A 20,737-nucleotide genomic window follows, 5' to 3' on the forward strand; every position below is an offset into this window, starting at 1 on the left:
TCGCTGGGTCTTCCTCTGGCCGGTGGGGTCCTCCTTGGTCGACGCCACGGGATGTCCTCCGGTCCGGATGCCAGCTGGATCTTCCCTGGAGTAGAAACCTGTAAAGACTGCACAGTTCGGGTTAGCGCAGCAACGCTTTTAGCTAGCTCTTGGACCTGATGGTGCAGGTCTGGAGCCGGGTCATTGCTCAAAGCCTGCGCATCAGCTCCCACAGGCCCTGCCGACAAGGGCGCCGCCTCCTGGTGGTAAGTGGTAGTGGGGCGTCTGTGGGTCACAACGCCACCTGGTGCCGGTTCTCGGAGCACCCGGATGGCTCTGTCCTTGAACTGTGCAAATCCCAGATGAGGGTCCTGTAAGGCCATTGCCCGCAACTGGGTTCGGTGGGCATTGCAATATAAACCCTCTATAAATTGTTCAGTTAACAGCCTGTCCTCGTCTCCCACGCCGTCAGGGTCGGTCTGCTTAATGGCTCTCAGGGCCTCTTGTAGGTTCAGGGCATAGTCCCTTATACTCTCATGTGCCCGCTGTTTGCACCCGTAGAATCTAAGCTTGATCTCGGCTGAGGTGCGGGTATCAAAGGTGTCCCTCAGCCGGGTTAGTATCCCTGCGACAGTCCTCTCCCCAGGTGGCCAGGACTTTACCTCCCTTTGGGCTGCCCCGGTTAATTGGGCCACCAGGATGCTTACTTTTTGCTCTTCTGTGAGGGGGTACACCTGGAAGAGGCTATCCAGTTTTTCTCTAAAATCCTGCAGGGTATGTGACTCCCCTGAGTACTGGGGTAGCCAGGCTGCCCCCGGGATATAGGGCATGGTGAAAGGCATGACCGCAACAGCGGTGGCGCTGGCGGGGGTTGGAGCGGTGAAGCTCTCCTCCGTATCCGACATCCTTCTCCCCCCTAGTGGACCGTGGCCTACCTTGCGATGATCCTCTTCCGTAGGCCGCGGCTCCGCAGTGGATCGTCAGGGTTGAGGACCTTCCGTCGCGCTCCTGTGACGTCGGCGTCTGCTAGGCTCCTTCCAGGACCTTACGCAACGTCCGGACGTGAGGCGGGGCTTCAGTTCTCGCGCGTTTTCGGAGTCCACGCCCCTCTTCTTCCCGCGCGGCGTCCTCAAGATGGCGTCCAATGGCGGGAAAACTCCACGGATGGCGGGAAGAAGGCCAAAGATGGCGCCGGATGGCGGGAAAACTCCACCGATGGCGGGAAGAAAGCGGAAGATGGCGCCGGATGGCGGGAATCTTCACCACGGGTAAGTTTTCACAGTCTTTTTCAGGCACGCAGTACCCGGTGGTTGCGGGCACGACATCCTGCCGACTACGCCAAAAGTTGACGCACCCCTGGGTCTGTGTCGCGCAGCGTTGCGCACGCGGGAGCTTACCCGGAGCCGGATCTCTTGAGGGTAGTAGTATCGTGGCGGTGACCCGGTCCGTGCCCAGGGGGTCAGACTAAGTGGCGCTGTTTTAGCGGTGATGTTGGACGACTACGCCACCCGTTGAGTGCAGCCAGGGAGCTGCTGCTGCAGGGCAGACCGCTGAGGCCGGTGGTAGGATTGTGCAGCGTGATAGTATAACCCCCAACGGGAGGGGTATGGCCTCAGGGCAGCCGACGTGGATGATGGGGGTAGCAGGAACCACTCGGAGACGGTACTGTGTAGTTCAGGGTCTTTACTGGTGACAAAGATAGACCCTCCCGGAGTACTGGCTAGCGATTGGGGCCTGGTCAGTCCTTGAGCAGATGGGATCTCCCCTGGCCAGGCGGAGTTGTAGGCCTCCCAAACTAACGATACTCTTCTGGCTACCTTGCTAGAGGCGGGTATAAGTAGCCCACGTCCCTGAGTGTACCGTGTGGTGCTCACCCGTATGGCCGGTGACTCGGGGCCTTCTAGTAGCTTCCGCTCCATGTGACCGTGCCTTCGGGTTTCTTGGCCAGAGGACCTGGAATCCCCTGCCTGACGGATTCTGCTGCTGGGTAGGAGTTAGTCCCCACAGCCTCGGACTCCGGGTCCGGTAAGAAATCTTCTCAGTCAGGGCGAGCTCTGCAGCTGCCAGCCCCTGACTCCTTGTAACACTGCTCCCACAGAGCTCCTGATGTTCTGTTCCTATATTTGCTTCTTTTCTCTGTCTCTACTTCTTCTCTACTCACTAACCCTGCCTCAGCCCTAGGTTTATATAGGGGAAGTTCTTCCCCTCCCAGGACTGGGCAGGAGGTGTGGCATGCATAGGATCCCTGACCAAGAGACCTCCCACCTGCTCTCAGACGTAATATCTCTATCACTGTGGCAACCAGACCCCTGGGGTGTCACATTTGTATAGCAGGGCATGAGCACTGATATGTATAGCTAAAATCACGATCTCCTATGAACGCCGGCCATGGTCTGGATTTCACAGGAGAATTGTCATGACAAGCACGGAGGTCTTCAGGAGACCCCCGGCTTTCTTGGAAACCCATCGCCGCCCCACAATCACATCATGCCATGGAATGACGCTTCCCCTTCCCCAGCACATTAAATGCTGCTGTCAATCTCTGAAGACCTCCATGCTTGTCATGACAATTCTCCTGTGAAATCCAGCCCGTGGACGCCCTGCTATGTACAGCACAAGTGATCCAACGATCACAGCTTTAAGTCCCCTAAGGGGACTATTAAATTTAACAGGTTATCAACCATAGGTGGAGCTCTGACTTCAGCGATACACTGGCGAGCACTATTTATCACCAGGGCTGGTCTGGTCAGATGATGGGATCCACTGTTACCTTTATGCCGGTGATCATCACACCAATTACGAACCCTGTTACAATTCTTGTGATTGACTTGTTCTTTTTCCTGTTCAGTGATTATGCTACCAGCGTGCAAACAATAAAAAGTGTCAGTCTGCTGATACCTTTGTAATACATCTTATATCTACAGTCCTGACCTGTAGTTTGCAGAATTTTTTTTCTACACCTGCCTCAAAGTAAGAAGCTTCCAAATATAGAAGTGTTAATAGTTTATTTTTATTCATTAAGAAAGTGCAAAGAAAATTAAAAAAAAAAGTGAACTCGAAATCAAATCAATTCTTGCCCTTCTCTTCCTTGATTGACAGCCCTGGCAGTGCAGAAGCCGGAGGAAGTGGGAGATCGTTGGTGAAACAAGTAGTTGGGAAAGTGCACTGAACAAGTTGACTTTGCCAATGCTGCACCCAGTGCCAGTGCTTGGTTTGGACAGTCGTTTTGTGCTGGCAGAAGCCACTTTGTTCACACATTGCGACCGTGACACTGCAGTTTTGCTGCAGCACACACGGATAACTTTTTTTTTATGCAAAAGGTTTTCTCTACTAAAATAATTATACTGCAACAAATAGGTTTTCATCCGAGGTATAAATTTAGTGATCCCATTATTCCAGCTGTTGCAGAACTGTGGCTCCGTGCATGTCACGCTTGCTGTCATAGTTTTGCAAAAACTGAAGAAGAGCCACTGGTTGGAGCTCACTGCTGTACCCCATAGGAAATTATATGCAAAAAAACTACTCCATAGACATACATAATACATCTTGGTTGGAGATTAAAATCGTCTTATCTCCCCATTAATGAAATGGACAAAACTATGCAGTGGATCTGCAATTATACAACCTAAACTTGGATAACAAATCCAAAAACCACATGCAAATATGTAAAACACATTTTTAAAAAAAGAAAAATCTTTAAAAATATAGACAATACAACAATAATTAAAATGGGAAAAGGAGATTCAAGAAAAACGTGGATAGGTGTTGTCCAGGCAGTGTATGACCCCAATATTTTAAAGTATAGTCACATAACTGAGTATAGGGTCATTGCCCACCACAGAGAAGGAAGACCACAGAGTAAATAGGTCCCGGGTCTCCCCCCCTCCCTGGCAAACGTTTAAAGTATCAATAGATAGGAAATGACCTGCCCTTTTTAAGCTCAGTGCTTGTTAGTGTGGCAACCCAGGGATCTGGTTGCCACAGTGGTAGAAATACCATGTCTGAGAGCGAGCATGGGTTTTCCTGGTCAGGAGCACTTTAACATGCAACACCTCTTGTCCCAGGCCAGAAAGGGGAGGATCCTGCCCTTTATAAACTGGATCTGGGGCGGGGTTAAGTTAGTTAGAGCCTGGAGAACAGTCAGAGCTGCAGAACAGTGAGGAGCTCTGTAGGAGACAGGAGCTGAAGGCCAGGGACTGGAGCTAGCAGAGCTCGTCCTGGCCGAAGACGCAGAGAACTGGTCACCGCAGTCCGAGGCTGTGAAGATTTCCACATCCAGCAGCAGAAACCACCTGGCAGGGGATGAGGAGCAGAAGCTACCAAAAGCCCCAAGTCACCAGCCATACGGGTGAGCACCACACGGTACACTCAGGGACGTGGGCTACTACACGACTACAGCAAGGTAGCCAGGAAGAGTGCAGTCAGACGGGAAGGCCTATAACTCCACCTGGCCAGGGGGACTCTTGTTCGCTCACAGACTGACCAGACCTCTAATGTTAGCCAGTACTCCCGGCAGGGCCTTCTTCATTACCAACAGTAAAGACCCTGAACCGCACTGCACGGACTCTGAGTCATTTCTGCTGCGCCCATGCACCACAACCCTCACCATCTACACACGCTGCCCTGAGGCTATACTCCTCCCATGGGGAGTTTTACTACCCTCTGCTGCGCACACAACATCAGCCTCAGCGGTCTGCCCCGCAGTGGCGGTTCTCAGTGACCGCAATCCACAGGTGGCGTAGTCTGACATTTAAACATTAAAAACCAAATAGACAGATCCGCCACTGGTTTGACCACCCTGAGCCATGGGACCGGGTCGCCGCCCCGGAGACTAAAACCCCCAGCATTACACAGAGACCCGGCTCCGGGTATTTCCCCACACACGGCCCAGGGGGCGCGTCATTAGCATATTGTAAAGATCTGCAACATGCACTAAGGAAAGAAAGGGGAAAGCTGTCCCTACAGTAAGACTAAGCTGAATCCCTACGATGTAGTGGGCTGCCTGTTCCTAGAGAACAGACCCGCCTTAGTCCTCGGCTAGTCTGAACGAAGACCTATAGCAAAAGGGGAGGGGTCCCTAAAAGAACTAAGGAGTTGGACAAAAATGGGACACCTCCTAAACAGAGAAGTTGTTGCAGAACTCAAAAAGACAAACAGATAAAAAAGTACTAGAGGCCCCAGAAGGACCAAGCAAACTGACAGAGAAAGGCACAGAAGCACCTGGCTAGAGAAACAGTCAAACACTGAAGTCCAGCACAGCCAAAAGGGCGGAACTGGAATATAAAGGCAGATGGTCACGTGACCGCAAAACACAAGATGGAAAAAACAAACAGGAGGGTTCTAACACATATATAAACGTAAATAAAAATCCATTTGAGGGGAGGTATACAGATACCATAATTAAGACTAATATCCCTTAGCAATCAGAAAAAATAATCACTAACAGTCAGCCTTACCCATCTGACACAGTGTAATGCCTGGACCACCACCACATGAAGCACCCCGAAGTGCGTTTCGCATTCTCTAGGCTTTCTCAAGGGGAGTGTAGCGGCGCGGACATGCGGTGCACTCATTGGTGCATATCTGACTAGGATAGGTATAAATATGTGGCTAGATTCTTTACACACTTTTTTTACATATATATATATGTCAACAAGCACTGAGCTTAAAAAGAGCAGGTAATTTCCTATCTATTGATACTTTCAATTTTTGCCTGGAGGGGGGGGGAGACCCAGGGTCTATTTACTCTGTGGTCTTCCTTCTCTGTGGTGGGCAATGACCCTATACTCAGTTATGTGACTATACTTTAAAATATTGGGGTCATACACTGCCTGGACAACACCTATCCACGTTTTTCTTGAATCTCCTTTTCCCATAGGAAATTAGTCCAATAAATAGCATGTGATAGTTAGGAACCTATAGTGGATGGCAATGCAACATTATGACAAAACATGATTTCATCCAAAATTCAAAGAAATCTCAGTTACAAAAAGCCTCCTATAAAACTTCAGTAAATCCAGTGGAACAGGCAAAGATTATCGGTCATAGAAACCTGGAAGCAAATATTTACCGTATTAGTCATAAGTAACTAATTTCTCTTTTCAGCTGTGTCATATTCACACAGATTGTAGCTTTATCACAGCTGCCCTATATTGGTGGCCAGCTATGTTGCTCCCATCGTGCCTAGTGGTGTATATTGTGCTAGCTCCCAAAACTGTGGCACAAGGACATGAGATCAGGAAATGATTTACCTCCTCCATGTTTGTTCTCCAGCTCTACAAAAGATTTATGTGATTAAAAAAAAAAGTTTCTTTCCTTTATGAAAAACTTTCCTTTTGTTCATGGTTGTGTCAGATATTGCATTTGTGCTACTGAAAAGGACTAAGCTGCATATAGAGAAGTGTGGCTTCATATCAAGAGTAAATGATGCCCCTTGGGGTATCGGCATGTGAGCACAAGACGGATCCGCTGCTGCTGGTTTTCTGCAGAAAAATCTGCACCAACATTTTTTATTGCATATTCATTTGCAGAAATACAGAAGATGTCACATAGTGAAAGGTGAGATCTGGAGTATAGAATCTGCAATATGAATTGAGAGCATGCAGAACTAGTGGGAGGTGAGCTGTGATATCTATTGTGAACGATGGATCCTGTGTTATCTACTGTATATAGAGGTGTTATCAGTGATTGTGCAGGAGGAGGAGGTGAGCTGTGACATCACCTATTGTGAATGGTGGATCCTGTGTTATCTACTATATATAGAGGTATTAGCAGTGATTGTACAGGAGGAGGAGGTGAGCTGTGACATCACCTATTATGAATGGTGGATCCTGTGTTATCTACTGTATATAGAGGTGTTATCAGTCATTGTACAGGAGGAGGAGGAAGTGAGCTGTGACATCTATTGTGAATGGTGGATCCTGTGTTATCTACTGTATATAGAGGTGTTATCAGTCATTGTACAGGAGGAGGTGAGCTGTGACATCACCTATTATGAATGGTGGATCCTGTGTTATCTACTGTATATAGAGGTGTTATCAGTCATTGTACAGGAGGAGGAGGAAGTGAGCTGTGACATCTATTGTGAATGGTGGATCCTGTGTTATCTACTGTATATAGAGGTGTTATCAGTGATTGTACAGGAGGAGGAGGTGAGTTGTGACATCACCTATTGTGAATGGTGGATCCTGTGTTATCTACTGTATATCGAGGTGTTACCAGTCATTGTACAGGAGGAGGAGGTGAGCTGTGACATCACCTATTGTGAATGGTGGATCCTGTGTTATCTACTATATATAGAGGTATTAGCAGTGATTGTACAGGAGGAAGAGGTGAGCTGTGACATCACCTATTATGAATGGTGGATCCTGTGTTATCTACTGTATATAGAGGTGTTATCAGTCATTGTACAGGAGGAGGAGGAAGTGAGCTGTGACATCTATTGTGAATGGTGGATCCTGTGTTATCTACTGTATATAGAGGTGTTATCAGTGATTGTACAGGAGGAGGAGGTGAGTTGTGACATCACCTATTGTGAATGGTGGATCCTGTGTTATCTACTGTATATCGAGGTGTTACCAGTCATTGTACAGGAGGAGGAGGTGAGTTGTGACATCACCTATTGTGAATGGTGGATCCTGTGTTATCTACTGTATATAGAGGTGTTATCAGTGATTGTACAGGAGGAGGAGGTGAGCTGTGACATCACCTATTGTGAATGGTGGATCCTGTGTTATCTACTGTATATAGAGGTGTTATCAGTGATTGTACAGGAGGTGAGCTATGACATCACCTATTGTGAATGGTGGATCCCGTGTTATCTACTGTATATAGAGGTGTTATCAGTCATTGTACAGGAGGAGGAGGTGAGCTGTGACATCACCTATTGTGAATGGTGGATCCCGTGTTATCTACTGTATATAGAGGTGTTATCAGTCATTGTACAGGAGGAGGAGGTGAGCTGTGACATTGTAGCGCCCCGAGGGTTCGGCCGCTACAGGGGTATTGCACCTCTGCCAGAGGTGTGATATTCCACTCCCGGGTAAGGATGGAGTATGGACCAGGGCTCAGTTAGCTGCATGCATCACACACACCCCATTTCCGAGGGACAGCTCAACGGTGCTCCCACTAGACAGAAATGCAGGCACGACAGACCATGTCCCTGGCTGGAGTGGGGAGGGGGGAGGAATACCCAGTGATGTAGGAGCAGATAGGGGTTGGTTCCTGAGCGTAGATAGGAGCCTATTGGTTGATGGTCACCTGGGCTCATGTTCTAGAGGGAGGTATAAAAGGTGGGCACCATCTTAGTTAGTTAGTTAGTTAGTTCAGTCAGAGAAGAAGCAGAGTGGAGATGTGACAGGGAGCTGTGGCTCCCTCTCGGCCCAGCTCCATGAGGCAGGCCTAGAAAAAAGGCCAGGAACAGAAAGGAACAAGAACAGAAAGGAACAGAAACAGCAAGGAACAGCAGGGAAAGAGAGAGAGAAGAACAGAAGGGCTCAGGAACAAGAAGGAAGAAGGGACCCTAAGAACCCATGAGAATCCAGGGTGAAGGGTCAGGCAGATTAAGGGTACCGGATCCCAAGTTGGTGGAGGAGAAACAACCCTCAGCCAAAGACCGGAGGTCGTGATCATCTATTGGTGCGACACCTCATCAAACCTGCTAGGAAGGCACCATATAGGACAGCGGGGAACGGGATCCACGTTTACCCGCACAAGTTCGCGGCAGCTGGACAAAAGTGGGTCACTGGTGAGGCAGGCCAGAGAAAGGATAGAAGGGGGTCCTGGGCCATGCTCCTGAACTGCCTGGGGGTTGACCGAGCCCCTCACCTGGTGGACACCGCACGGCTTGGGTGGTCACTACCTGTACAGAAGTGACCCGGAGCATCCGAACTGTGAGTAAAAGGCATTGGACTGCAGTACGTTGTCTGTGTACTCTTTCGCTCCTCCAGCACTAACGACACTGGGACTCTCTGCACCATCACCCCCACCATCCACCGCACTGCCCTGGGGTTACACTCTTCCCGTGGGGAGTTATATAATCTCAGCTGCACACACCATCAACCTCAGGGGACTGCCTTGCAGCGGCGGTTCCTAATAACCGCAATCCACGGGTGGCGTAGTCGGACATTCTCTAAAGTACATAAGCAGACTACCACTGGTCTAACCACCCTGAGCCACGGAACCGGGCTGCCACTACTACCCCCATCGTCTCCTTATTGCCCGGCTCCGAGTGCCCCACGGCCCAGGGGGCGAGTCAACATCACCTATTGTGAATGGTGGATCCTGTGTTATCTCCTGTATATAGAGGTATTATCAGTCATTGTACAGAAGGAGGAGGTGAGTTGTGACATCACCTATTGTGAATGGTGGATCCTGTGTTATCTGCTGTATATATAGGTGTTATCAGTCATTGTACAGGAGGAGGAGGTGAGCTGTGACATCACCTATTATGAATGGTGGATCCTGTGTTATCTACCATATATAGAGGTGTTATCAGTCATTGTACAGGAGGAGGAGGTGAGCTGTGACATCACCTATTGTGAATGCTGGATCCTGTGTAATATATTGTATATAGAGGCATTATCAGTCATTGCACAGGAGGAGGAGGTGAGCTGTGACATCACCTTTTGTGAATGGTGGATCCTGTATTATCTACTGTATATAAAGGTGTTGTCAATCATTATACTGGAGGAGGGGGGGTGAGCTGTGATATCACCTATTGTGAATGGTGGATCCTGTGTTATCTACTGTATATAGAGGTGTTATCAGTCATTGTACAGGAGGAGTAGGTGAGCTGTGACATCACCTATTGTGAATGGTGGATCCTGTATTATCTACTGTATATAAAGGTGTTGTCAATCATTATACAGGAGGGGGAGGTGAGCTGTGACATCATCTATTTGTGAATGGTGAATTCTGTGTTATCTACTGTATATGTTTAGCACTGCAGCCTTGCAGCGCTGGGGTCCTGGGTTCTCCGGTTTCCTCCCACACTCCAAAGACATATTGATAGGGAATGTAGATTGTAAGCTGACTCGCCCCCTGGGCCGTGGGGTACTCGGAACCGGGCTTCAGTGTGATGATGGGGGTAGTAGTGGCAACCCAATCCCGTGGCTCAGGGTGGTCAGACCAGATGCTGTGGCAGTCTATTTGTAGGGTTTTGAATGTCCGACTATGCCACCCGTGGATTGCGGTCAGGGATGACCGCCGCTGCAAGGCAGACCGCTGAGGCTGATGTTGGTATGCAGCACAAGGATAGGATAACTCCCCACGGGAAGAGTGTAGCCTCAGGGCAGTGTAATAGGATGCTGGGGGTGATGATGCAGGCCGCAATAATAAGGGTTCAGAGTCTGCTTCAAACAGTCCAGGGTCTTTATTGGAGTTAGTACTAATGACCCGACAGAAGTACAGGGTAGGAATGGGCCTGGGTGTCTGAGAGCATTCGGGCAGGCCCCGCTGGTCAGGGTGAGTGGGTAGGCCTACCGTTCTCTCTCTGCCCTTGATGACTATCCCCCTTTTCGTGGTGTGATAGCCCACGTCCCTGAGCTTGCCGTGTACTTTGCCTGTATGGCTTGCGACTTGGGCCTTGTGTACCTTAGCTTCTCCGTGCTGTACTGAACCCTCTGTGCATGGCGGAGCCTCCAGGCTTCTCAGGCCAAGGGACCTGAAATCCCTCGCGGGTTGGCTATCTGCTGCCGTGCTTGCAACCCTGACAGCCTCGGACCCCAGTGTCCGGTTGTGTAGTTCTCTCTCAGCCAGGACCGGCTCTCGTCGCCTCTGTCCCTGGCTTGCTGTTCCTCCTCTGCCTCCCGGACTCCTCAGCTGCTGCTGACCTGTCCCTTTCCTCTGGGAACCCTTCTGGATGCTTCAGAAGTGGGTCCTGGTCTCTCTAACCCTGCCCTCAGTTCCAGCTTTTATAGGGGCAGCCTGCTCCCCCTACTGGCCTGGGACAGGAGGTGCTGCATGCTAATGGTCCCTGACCAGGGGACCTCCCTCTTGCTCTCAGACACAACCTTAAAAGACATTTGTGGCACCCAGGCCTGGGGTGACACATTCCCCCCTAGTAAAGTTTAGTACTCCGGGACTAAACAAGAAACACAAATACAGGTTATAAATGCATGACCAAAACACAACAGGGAAAGAAATAACAAACACCACATATTGAGTTCTTTAGGTCACAGTGTGGTCTGTGACCGGGTGTCCATTTCACCAACACAACGGGAGCCTTAACCAGGTGGGGGTCTGTCCTTGCCCCGAGTCCTTGACAGTCTTTATTCATTCCTTTGGTTAGGCTCCGAACATATTTGCAAGGAAGTCCCGGTTACTCAAAGTTCATAACCTGTTAGTCCATTGTATCTAGAAAAACTGGGACAACAGTATTAATAACCAGGTAATAAACATAACACATTAAATATATACATTATACATTTAGATCTTCCAGCGAGCTGGTATATGACCCCTAGTGCTCCGGGTTGACCTGCGTAATCCACTGTCTGGTGGTGGTCTAACCTGGCTTTCCCCACTATCATTTAGGGTACAGCTACTAGCTGGGTTTACAGGCAAGGCAGCTGTCTGCGGATTCTTTGGCTTACCGCAGGCATGGCAGGCTTCCTGTCAGCAGAGGGTTGACTCTCCTGGGCTGCTGGCATAGGTTCTTCTGCCTCCAGGGCTGCTTGTTCTTCTTGTTCTTCCTGCTCTCCTGTAGGCTCCTGCTGGGTAGGTTGAAGGAAGTGTAGGATGGGTACCACTATTGCGTCGTTTATCCGAGTCCAGGACCGGGGGAACTTTCCGAGAACGGTGCTAATCATTTCCTCCTTGTGCACTGCGGGCTCAAGGTCATCTTGATCTTCACTTGGATTCTGCAGTTGCTCGGGGCACCATTTTAGGTGGTCTCTGGAGACAGTGCTAGTGGTTTCTCCTCCATCCTTGGTAATTACACATACCTTCGGGTTGTTGTGGTCGGACTGCAGCACTGTGTACGGGTCTCTCTCCCACTGGTCGTCCAGCTTGTGAAGCCTTCTCTTCCGCTTCAGGACCTGCTCACCAGGTTCCAGGGGACCAGCAGGGGCGTGTTGGTTGAAGAGCCTCTCTTGCTTTTCTCTCGCTTGAGCCAGACTCCTCTCCACACTCTCCTGTACCTTCTTGTACTGTAGCCGTCGTTCCGTATCCCAGTCCGCATCTGGGGAGGTGTCCTCGGGTGTCAGGACTCCCATCTCCAGGTCTATCGGCAGCTTACCTGGTCTTGCTCGCATCAAGTAAGCCGGGGTGCAGTTGGTGGCATTCACCAGGATATGGTTGTACAAGTCTATCAGGTCTGGCAGCTTCTCCGGCCACAGGCTGCGTTCCTCCAGGGGCAACGTCTTGAGGAGATCAATGACGATATTATTCATTTTCTTACACAGCCCGTTGGTTTGCGGGTGGTAAGGCGTTGTCCGAAACTTCCTACAGCCGTAGAGGTTGCAGAACTCCTGGAAGACTTCGCCTCAAACGCTGGACCTTGATCTGTCAAGACCTGTTCCGGATACTCGTGTGGACGGCAGAAGTGTTGTTGGAAGGCTCTGGCAGCTGTTTGGGCTGTCAGGTCTTTGACAGGAACCACCACCAGGAACCGGGAGTAATGGTCCACTATTGTCAGGGCATAGACGTAGCCCGACCGGCTTGGAGCCAGTTTCACATGGTCCAGAGCTACCAGCTCAAGAGGCTGCCTGGTGACGATGGGCATCAAGGGTGTCTTCTGGCTGGTACGGTCCTTCCTTCTGAGGTGGCATGGGCCGCAGTCCCTGCTCCACTTCTCTATGGCCCCTCTCATACCGATCCAGGACCATTGCTGCATCTCGCCTTGGGACCACTATCTGTCAGGTCAGCTCGTGCGTCCGGTGGTTGACAAGCCTTCTGCACAGCTTGCCCTCGTAGAGGAATAGCCTGCTTTTCTCCTTCCGTAACTACTTGGTATCCTCTGGAGCGTCCGGGCCAGAGCTAGCGTCTGCCTGGTGTAGCGTCGGCGTCCCTGCCTCCTGCTAGGCAGGGACGCTGTTCCCCTCACCTCTCCGCTCCGTGCCCGGCGTCTTCCTCCCGTTCTGCTGGCAGCGCGCGCTCCTCCCCGGTCACTGTGCTTAGGGCGCGCGCGCTCCCCCTCTCGTAAAGGGGCCGCGCGCGCCGTCCTAAGGAGTCCCCGGCCAATGGCCGGAGGACCTCTCTATATATAAGGCACCTCCTCCAAAATGGAGGTGCCCGAGCAATGTTGTAGCATAGTTCATCACTCTGCTTCAGCCCTCAGGTCCCGTTTCCAGTTACCTGCCAGTTACCTGCCAGCTACCTGCCAGTTTCCTGTCTGATACCTGCCTGACTCATGTCTATCTGCTGTTATTCCTGCGGTCCGACAGTCTGCCTACCAGCCCTGCCAGTCTGTCTATGGATCCGTCTGCCCGCTCACCTGGGAGCGCTCACCTGCTACCTGCCTGCTAGCCTACCTGGAGGCTCTGCCGTCACTTGCTGTGACCACCCGCTTGTCCAGAGACTCTCGCCCGCTCACCTGGGAGAGTCCAACTGCTACCTGCCCGCTTGCCTACCTGGAGGCTCAGCCGTCACTTGCTGTGACCACCCGCTTGTCCAGAGACTCTCGCCCGCTCACCTGGGAGCGTCCACCTGCTACCTGCCTGCTGGCCTACCTGGAGGCTTAGCCATCACTTGCCGGGACCACCCGCCTGTCAAGAGACTGTCCCCGTCACTTGCCGTGACCTCCTGCCCTCTTACCCAGAGACTGTCCCCGTCACTTGCCGTGACCTCCTGTCCTCTTACCCAGAGACTGTCCCCGTCACTAGCCGTGACTGCCTGCCTGCCTTCCCTGGGTGTCACCCGCTTCCTTACAAGGACTGCCCCTTTGTATAGTTGCTCTGTGGTTCCACCTCCCAGACCCGTTACAGTTTGTTCGGGCCATGGAACCCGGTGGCACCCAAGCTCCCTCGCTCTCGGACCTATGTCATGAACTGTCCCGGCAGAGGTCCCAACAGGAGTCCATCCTGAGTCACCTGCGGAATGTCAACTCTCGCCTGGACACTCTGACTGCTCCACCAGCAACCACCGCTAGTGTCATGACTCGCAACCCGGCAGCGCCGCTGCCCACCAATACCATGGTATCCTGCCCCGGACCCCGGCTTTCTGCACCTCCTCGCTTCGGAGGCGATCCCGCTCAAGCCCGGGGCTTCATAAACCAGTGCACCCTGCACTTTGAACTCCTGTCCCACCAGTTTATCTCCGACCGGGCCAAAGTAGCCTTCATTATGTCCCATCTCACGGGGGAGGCACTGGCTTGGCTAAATCCTCTATGGAAGAGAGGAGATCCCCTGGTGTCCGACCTGCCAGCCTTTCTCACGGCTTTCCGGAAAGTCTTCGACGAACCCGGACGGAAGACCTCATCCGCATCATCTCTGCTACGCCTCCATCAAGGAAATCTCACCGTGGGCCAATATGCCATACGGTTCCGTACCCTTGCTTCGGAGCTGGCCTGGGATAACGACGCCCTGGTGTCTGTCTTTTGGGAGGGTCTGTCCGGCCGTATTAAAGATGAACTCGCAGGTCGGGACATTCCTGCCACTCTCGACGACTTAATAACTCTTGCCACCCGGATTGACATCCGGTTCCAGGAGCGCGCCAAAGAGGTCACTCGTGAGAGGAGGTTTCCACGTCTAGCCCCTACCTTTCAGAAACCCGTCTCTTCTCCCGCTACTCCCCAGGCGCACTCACCCGAACCTATGCAGGTCGACCAGACCAAGATGGTCAAAACCCGTCAAGAGTTACGCCGAGCTGAGGGGAGCTGCTTCTACTGTGGCAGTAAGGAGCACCGGATCCGTACCTGCCCGGAGAGGTCGGGAAATGCCTGTGTCTAGGATCGCTCAGAGAGGTCGTCCTAGACAAGAATAAATCCTCTCCATCTCTGCTGCTGTCGGTCTCTATCATCTGCGGGGAGAACCGTTATTTTGAACTAGCCCAACTTGACTCTGGAGCTGCCGGGAATCTCATTTCTCAGTCCCTGGTAGAAAAATACCGCATTCCCACCAAACCTCTAGCTGTACCCTTATCTGTCGCTGCCGTGGATGGGGGCCTCTTACCACGTCCCATCCAACTCATCACCGAATCCATTACTCTGCAGGTGGGAATGCTGCACTCTGAGAGCATCTTCTTTCATGTTCTGCCTGGACTCTCTCACGCCCTCTTGCTAGGCCTACCTTGGCTTCAGAGACATGCACCCGTGCTTGATTGGCAGACCGGAGAAGTCCTTCGCTGGGGACAGGACTGCCATAAGACTTGTTTAGTTCCCGTCCATCCTGTCCGTCCTTCTCCTACCCCAGCTAATCTGCCTGGACTTCCGATTCCTTATTGGTCTTATGCGGACGTCTTTAATAAAAAGGAGGCAGAGACATTACCCCCTCATAGACCATACGACTGCCCAATCGACCTGTTACCCGGCACTACTCCTCCCCGTGGGCGTATTTACCCGTTGTCTGCTGCTGAGACCCGGTCTATGTCTGAATATATTGAGGAGAATCTGGCCCGGGGATTTATCCAGAAATCTACCTCCCCGGCGGGAGCAGGCTTCTTCTTCGTTAAAAAGGACGGCTCTCTCCGTCCCTGTATAGACTATAGGGGCCTTAACCAGATCACGGTGAAGAATAAATACCCCCTTCCGCTCATTCCGGAATTATTTGACCGTCTGAGGGGGGCTAAAATCTTCACCAAGCTGGACCTCCGTGGGGCCTATAACCTGGTCCGTATCCGTCAGGGGGATGAATGGAAGACAGCATTCAACACCCGGGACGGCCACTATGAATATCTGGTAATGCCCTTTGGTCTCTGTAACGCTCCCGCCGTCTTTCAAGAGTTGGTCAATGACATCATCCGGGACCTTCTCTACTCCTGCGTAGTGGTGTACCTGGACGACATCTTGGTCTTCTCTCCGGATCTCCAGACTCACCGGAGGGACGTTCGTCAGGTCCTGCTCAGGCTCAGGCAGAACCACCTCTACGCTAAATATGAGAAGTGCCTCTTTGAGCAGACTTCGCTTCCGTTTTTGGGCTACATAATTTCTCAGACCGGCCTACGAATGGATCCTGAGAAACTGTCTGCCATCGAGAAGTGGCCTCGACCAGAGGGGTTGAAGGCTATTCAGCGGTTCCTGGGCTTCGCCAACTACTACCGCCTCTTCATACCGCACTTCTCTTCCCGGACTGCCCCAATCTCTGCGCTCACCCGTAAGGGCACTAATCCCAGAGAATGGCCGCCCGAAGCAGAGGAAGCCTTTCTTTCCTTAAAACAGGCTTTCTCTTCCGCCCCGGTGCTGCATCGCCCGGACGGCAACAAGCAATTCTTCCTGGAAGTTGACGCCTCCTCCTCTGGAGCCGGAGCGGTACTTACCCAAAAATCGTCTTCCGGGAGAATGGTAACTTGCGGCTTCTTCTCCAAACTCTTCTCCTCTTCTGAGCGCAACTATTCTATAGGAGACCGAGAGTTATTGGCCATTAAGCTGGCATTGGAGGAGTGGCGTTACCTGCTTGAGGGGGCTCTTCACCCGGTAATAATTTACACGGACCACAAGAACTTGGCTTACCTCCAGAGTGCCCAGAGACTTAACCCGCGCCAAGCCCGGTGGTCCTTGTTTTTTGCTCGCTTTGATTTTGTTCTTGATTTTCGCCCGGCTGACAAAAACATCAAAGCTGACGCCTTGTCCCGATCCTTCCTGGTGTCTGATCTTGAGGAGGAACCTAAACACATCATCGATCCCGCCAGAGTAATGCAGGTGGTTCCCGTGAGTCTAAATCGTCTCCCTCCCGGTAAGACGTTTGTAACGGTACCTGATCGGGAGAAGATCCTACACTGGGGTCACTCGTCTAAGCTAGCTGGCCACGCCGGTCAGAAAAAGACCCTCCAGCTTATCACCCGGCACTACTGGTGGCCTACCCTGCACAAGGACGTAATAGACTTTGTTTCTGCCTGTGTGTCCTGCGCCCGCAACAAGGTTCCGAGACACCTGCCAGCCGGTCGCCTCCTTCCTCTTCCAGTACCTGCTGCCCCCTGGCAGCATATAGCTATGGACTTCATAACAGATCTCCCTGTCTCTGCCGGTTGTACGGTCATTTGGGTGGTCGCTGACCGCTTTTCCAAAATGGCTCATTTCATTCCCCTGCCAGGCCTCCCGTCTGCACCCGAGCTAGCTAAAGACTTTATCCGCCACATCTTCCGACTTCATGGCCTGCCCCTCCACATCGTGTCGGATTGTGGGGTTCAGTTCACCTCACGCTTCTGGAGAGCCACATGTAAGCTGCTAGACGTCACCCTGGACTTCTCCTCCGCTTACCACCCACAGTCCAATGGTCAAGTGGAGCGGATCAATCAGATCCTGACCAGTTACCTCCGGCACTTCGTTAATGCCCACCATTCAGACTGGGTGGATCTCCTGCCATGGGCCGAATTCTCTTACAATAATCACGAGAGCGAATCTTCCTCCAAATCCCCGTTTTTTGTAGTCTTCGGTCAGCATCCTCGGATCCCATTTCCCGTCTCCACCTCGGTGGACAATCCGGCTGCGGAATCTCTCGTTAGCAAATTTTCCTCCATTTGGGAGAGTACCCGATTCGCACTCCTTCAGTCGTCCGAGCAGATGAAAAAACACGCTGACAAAAAACGCCTGGATCCTCCACAATTCCGTCCTGGAGATAAAGTCTGGCTCTCATCCAAGTATGTCCGGCTCAAGGTTCCTTCCTACAAGTTAGGGCCTCGGTTCATCGGCCCACTGGAGGTTATCAAACAGATCAACCCGGTGGCCTATAAATTGAAACTCCCGGCCAACTTGCGGATCCCTAATTCCTTCCATGTATCTCTCCTCAAACCCGTGGTACTTAACTCTTTTTCCAAGTCTACAGGTACGCCTCCTGCTCCGGTTTCCGCTGAAAACGAGTTTGAGGTAGAGAACATTCTGGCCACCAAAAGGGTAAGAGGAAAGACCTTTTTTCTAGTAGATTGGAAGGGGTTTGGTCCTGAGGAGAGAACGTGGGAGCCCCGGGAGAACATCCATGCCCCTCTTATCCTTGGTAAATTTCTGTCTGGCCTAAAAAAGGGGGGCCTAAAGGGGGGGGTACTGTAGCGTCGGCGTCCCTGCCTCCTGCTAGGCAGGGACGCTGTTTCCCTCACCTCTCCGCTCCGTGCCCGGCGTCTTCCTCCCGCTCTGCTGGCAGCGCGCACTCCTCCCCGGTCACTGTGCTTAGGGCGCGCGCACTCCCCCTCTCTTAAAGGGGCCGCGCGCGCCGTCCTAAGGAGTCCCCGGCCAATGGCCGGAGAACCTCTCCATATATAAGGCACCTCCTCCAAAATGGAGGTGCCCGAGCAATGTTGTAGCATAGTTCATCACTCTGCTTCAGCCCTCAGGTCCCGTTTCCAGTTACCTACCAGTTACCTGCCAGCTACCTGCCAGTTTCCTGTCTGATACCTGCCTGACTCGTGTCTATCTGCTGTTATTCCTGCGGTCCGACAGTCTGCCTACCAGCCCTGCCAGTCTGTCTATGGATCCGTCTGCCCGCTCACCTGGGAGCTCTCACCTGCTACCTGCCTGCTAGCCTACCTGGAGGCTCTGCCGTCACGTGCTGTGACCACCTGCCTGTCCAGTGTCTCTTGCCCGCTCACCTGGGAGCGCTCACCTGCTACCTGCCTGCTAGCCTACCTGGAGGCTCTGCCGTCACGTGCTGTGACCACCTGCCCGTCCAGTGAATCTTGCCCACTCACCTGGGAGCGTCCACCTGCCACCTGCCTGCTAGCTTACCTGGAGGCTCTGCCGTCACGTGCTGTGACCACCTGCCCGTCCAGAGACTCTTACCCGCTCACCTGGTAGCGTCCACCTGTTACCTGCCAGTTAGCCTACCTGGAGGCTCTGCTGTCACTTGCTGTGACCACCCGCTTGTCCAGAGACTCTCGCCCGCTCACCTGGGAGCGTCCACCTGCTACCTGCCCGCTTGCCTACCTGGAGGCTCAGCCGTCACTTGCTGTGACCACCCGCTTGTCCAGAGACTCTCGCCCGCTCACCTGGGAGCGTCCACCTGCTACCTGCCTGCTGGCCTACCTGGAGGCTTAGCCATCACTTGCCGGGACCACCCGCCTGTCAAGAGACTGTCCCCGTCACTTGCCGTGACCTCCTGCCCTCTTACCCTGAGACTGTCCCCGTCACTTGCCGTGACCTCCTGCCCTCTTACCCAGAGACTGTCCCCGTCACTAGCCGTGACTGCCTGCCTGCCTTCCCTGGGTGTCACCCACTTCCTTACAAGGACTGCCCCTTTGTATAGTTGCTCTGTGGTTCCACCTCCCAGACCCGTTACACCTGGGTTAACAGGTCTTTCACCAGGCGAACTGCAGGGTCACTATCTTGCGTTTCAGCCCAGCCGTGATGGGGTAAGGGGTTGAACATGACGGTGGTTAGGTCTTTGTCTCTTACCCGGTGAGAATACTGAGTGGCCCCACACCGGTGGAACGCCGGGAGCTCTACTTCCTCCAGCTCTTCTGAGTCGTCTTCTCCTTCAGGTAGGTGGGGCATTCTTGATAGGGCGTCTGCGTTGGCGTTGGTTCTGCCTGCCCGGTATTTGATGGTGAAGTCATAATTGAATAGCCGGGCCATCCACCGCTGTTCTAGGGCACCTAGTCTTGCATTGTCCAGGTGTGTCAACGGGTTGTTGTCCGTGTACACGGTGAACTTTGCGGAGGCCAGGTAATGCTTAAACCGTTCTGTGATGGCCCACACCACTGCCAAGAATTCTAGCTTGAAGGAGCTGTAATTCTCCGGGTTTCTTTCAGTGGACCTCAGCTTCCGGCTGGCATACGCGATCACCCTTTCTCTGCCCTGTTGGTTTTGTGACAGTAGGGCTCCCAGACCCACATTACTGGCGTCTGTGTGGAGGATAAAAGGCTGGCCATAATCGGGGTAGGCCAGGATCTCATCCCCCGTGAGGGCCATCTTCAACTGGCGGAAGGACTCCTCTTCCGGCTTGTCCCACTTGAAGGGTGGTTTTTGACTTCTGGATTTGAATTGACCTCTCAGGAGGTCCTGCATTGGAACTGCCATCTTAGTGAACTCGGGGATGAACCTTTGGTAGTAGCCTGCCAACCCGAGGAACTGCCTCACTTCTTTGATGTTTGAGGGGCTTGGCCAGCTCTTGATTACTGTGACCTTGTCGGGGTCGGGGGCTACTCTTTCTGCACTCACCACGTGCCCTAGGTACTGGACCTTCGGTTTCAACAGGTGACACTTTGATGGTTTCACCTTCAGGCCATAGCCTGCCAGGGCTTCAAACACCTCTGCCAGGTGTTTTAGATGGTCCTCGTAGGTTTTTGAATAGACGATCACGTCGTCCAGGTAAAAGTAGGACCGTCTCGAAGTTTCGGTGCCCTAGACAGCATTCCATCAGCCTCTGGAAGGTCCCTGGTGCGTTGCAGAGCCCGAAGGGCATACCGTTGAATTCGCTCAATCCCATCGGGGTGGTGAAGGCGGTCTTCTCCTTGTCAGCCTCTGCCACAGGAACCTGCCAGTACCCGCTAGTAAGGTCCAAAGTAGAGAAGAAGTTAGCTGATTTTAGGGCTGCTAAAGACTCTTCTATCCTAGGTAACGGGTACGCGTCTTTTTGGGTGATACGATTGATTTGTCTATAGTCCACGCACATTCTCATGGTACCGTCTTTCTTTTTTACCAGAACCAAGGGGGCTGCCCAGGGGCTACAGCTATCTC

The sequence above is a fragment of the Phyllobates terribilis genome, unplaced genomic scaffold, assembly GCF_046119375.1.
Source record: "Phyllobates terribilis strain yellow unplaced genomic scaffold, ASM4611937v1 Scaffold_12__6_contigs__length_324123572, whole genome shotgun sequence".
Lineage (NCBI taxonomy): Eukaryota > Metazoa > Chordata > Amphibia > Anura > Dendrobatidae > Phyllobates > Phyllobates terribilis.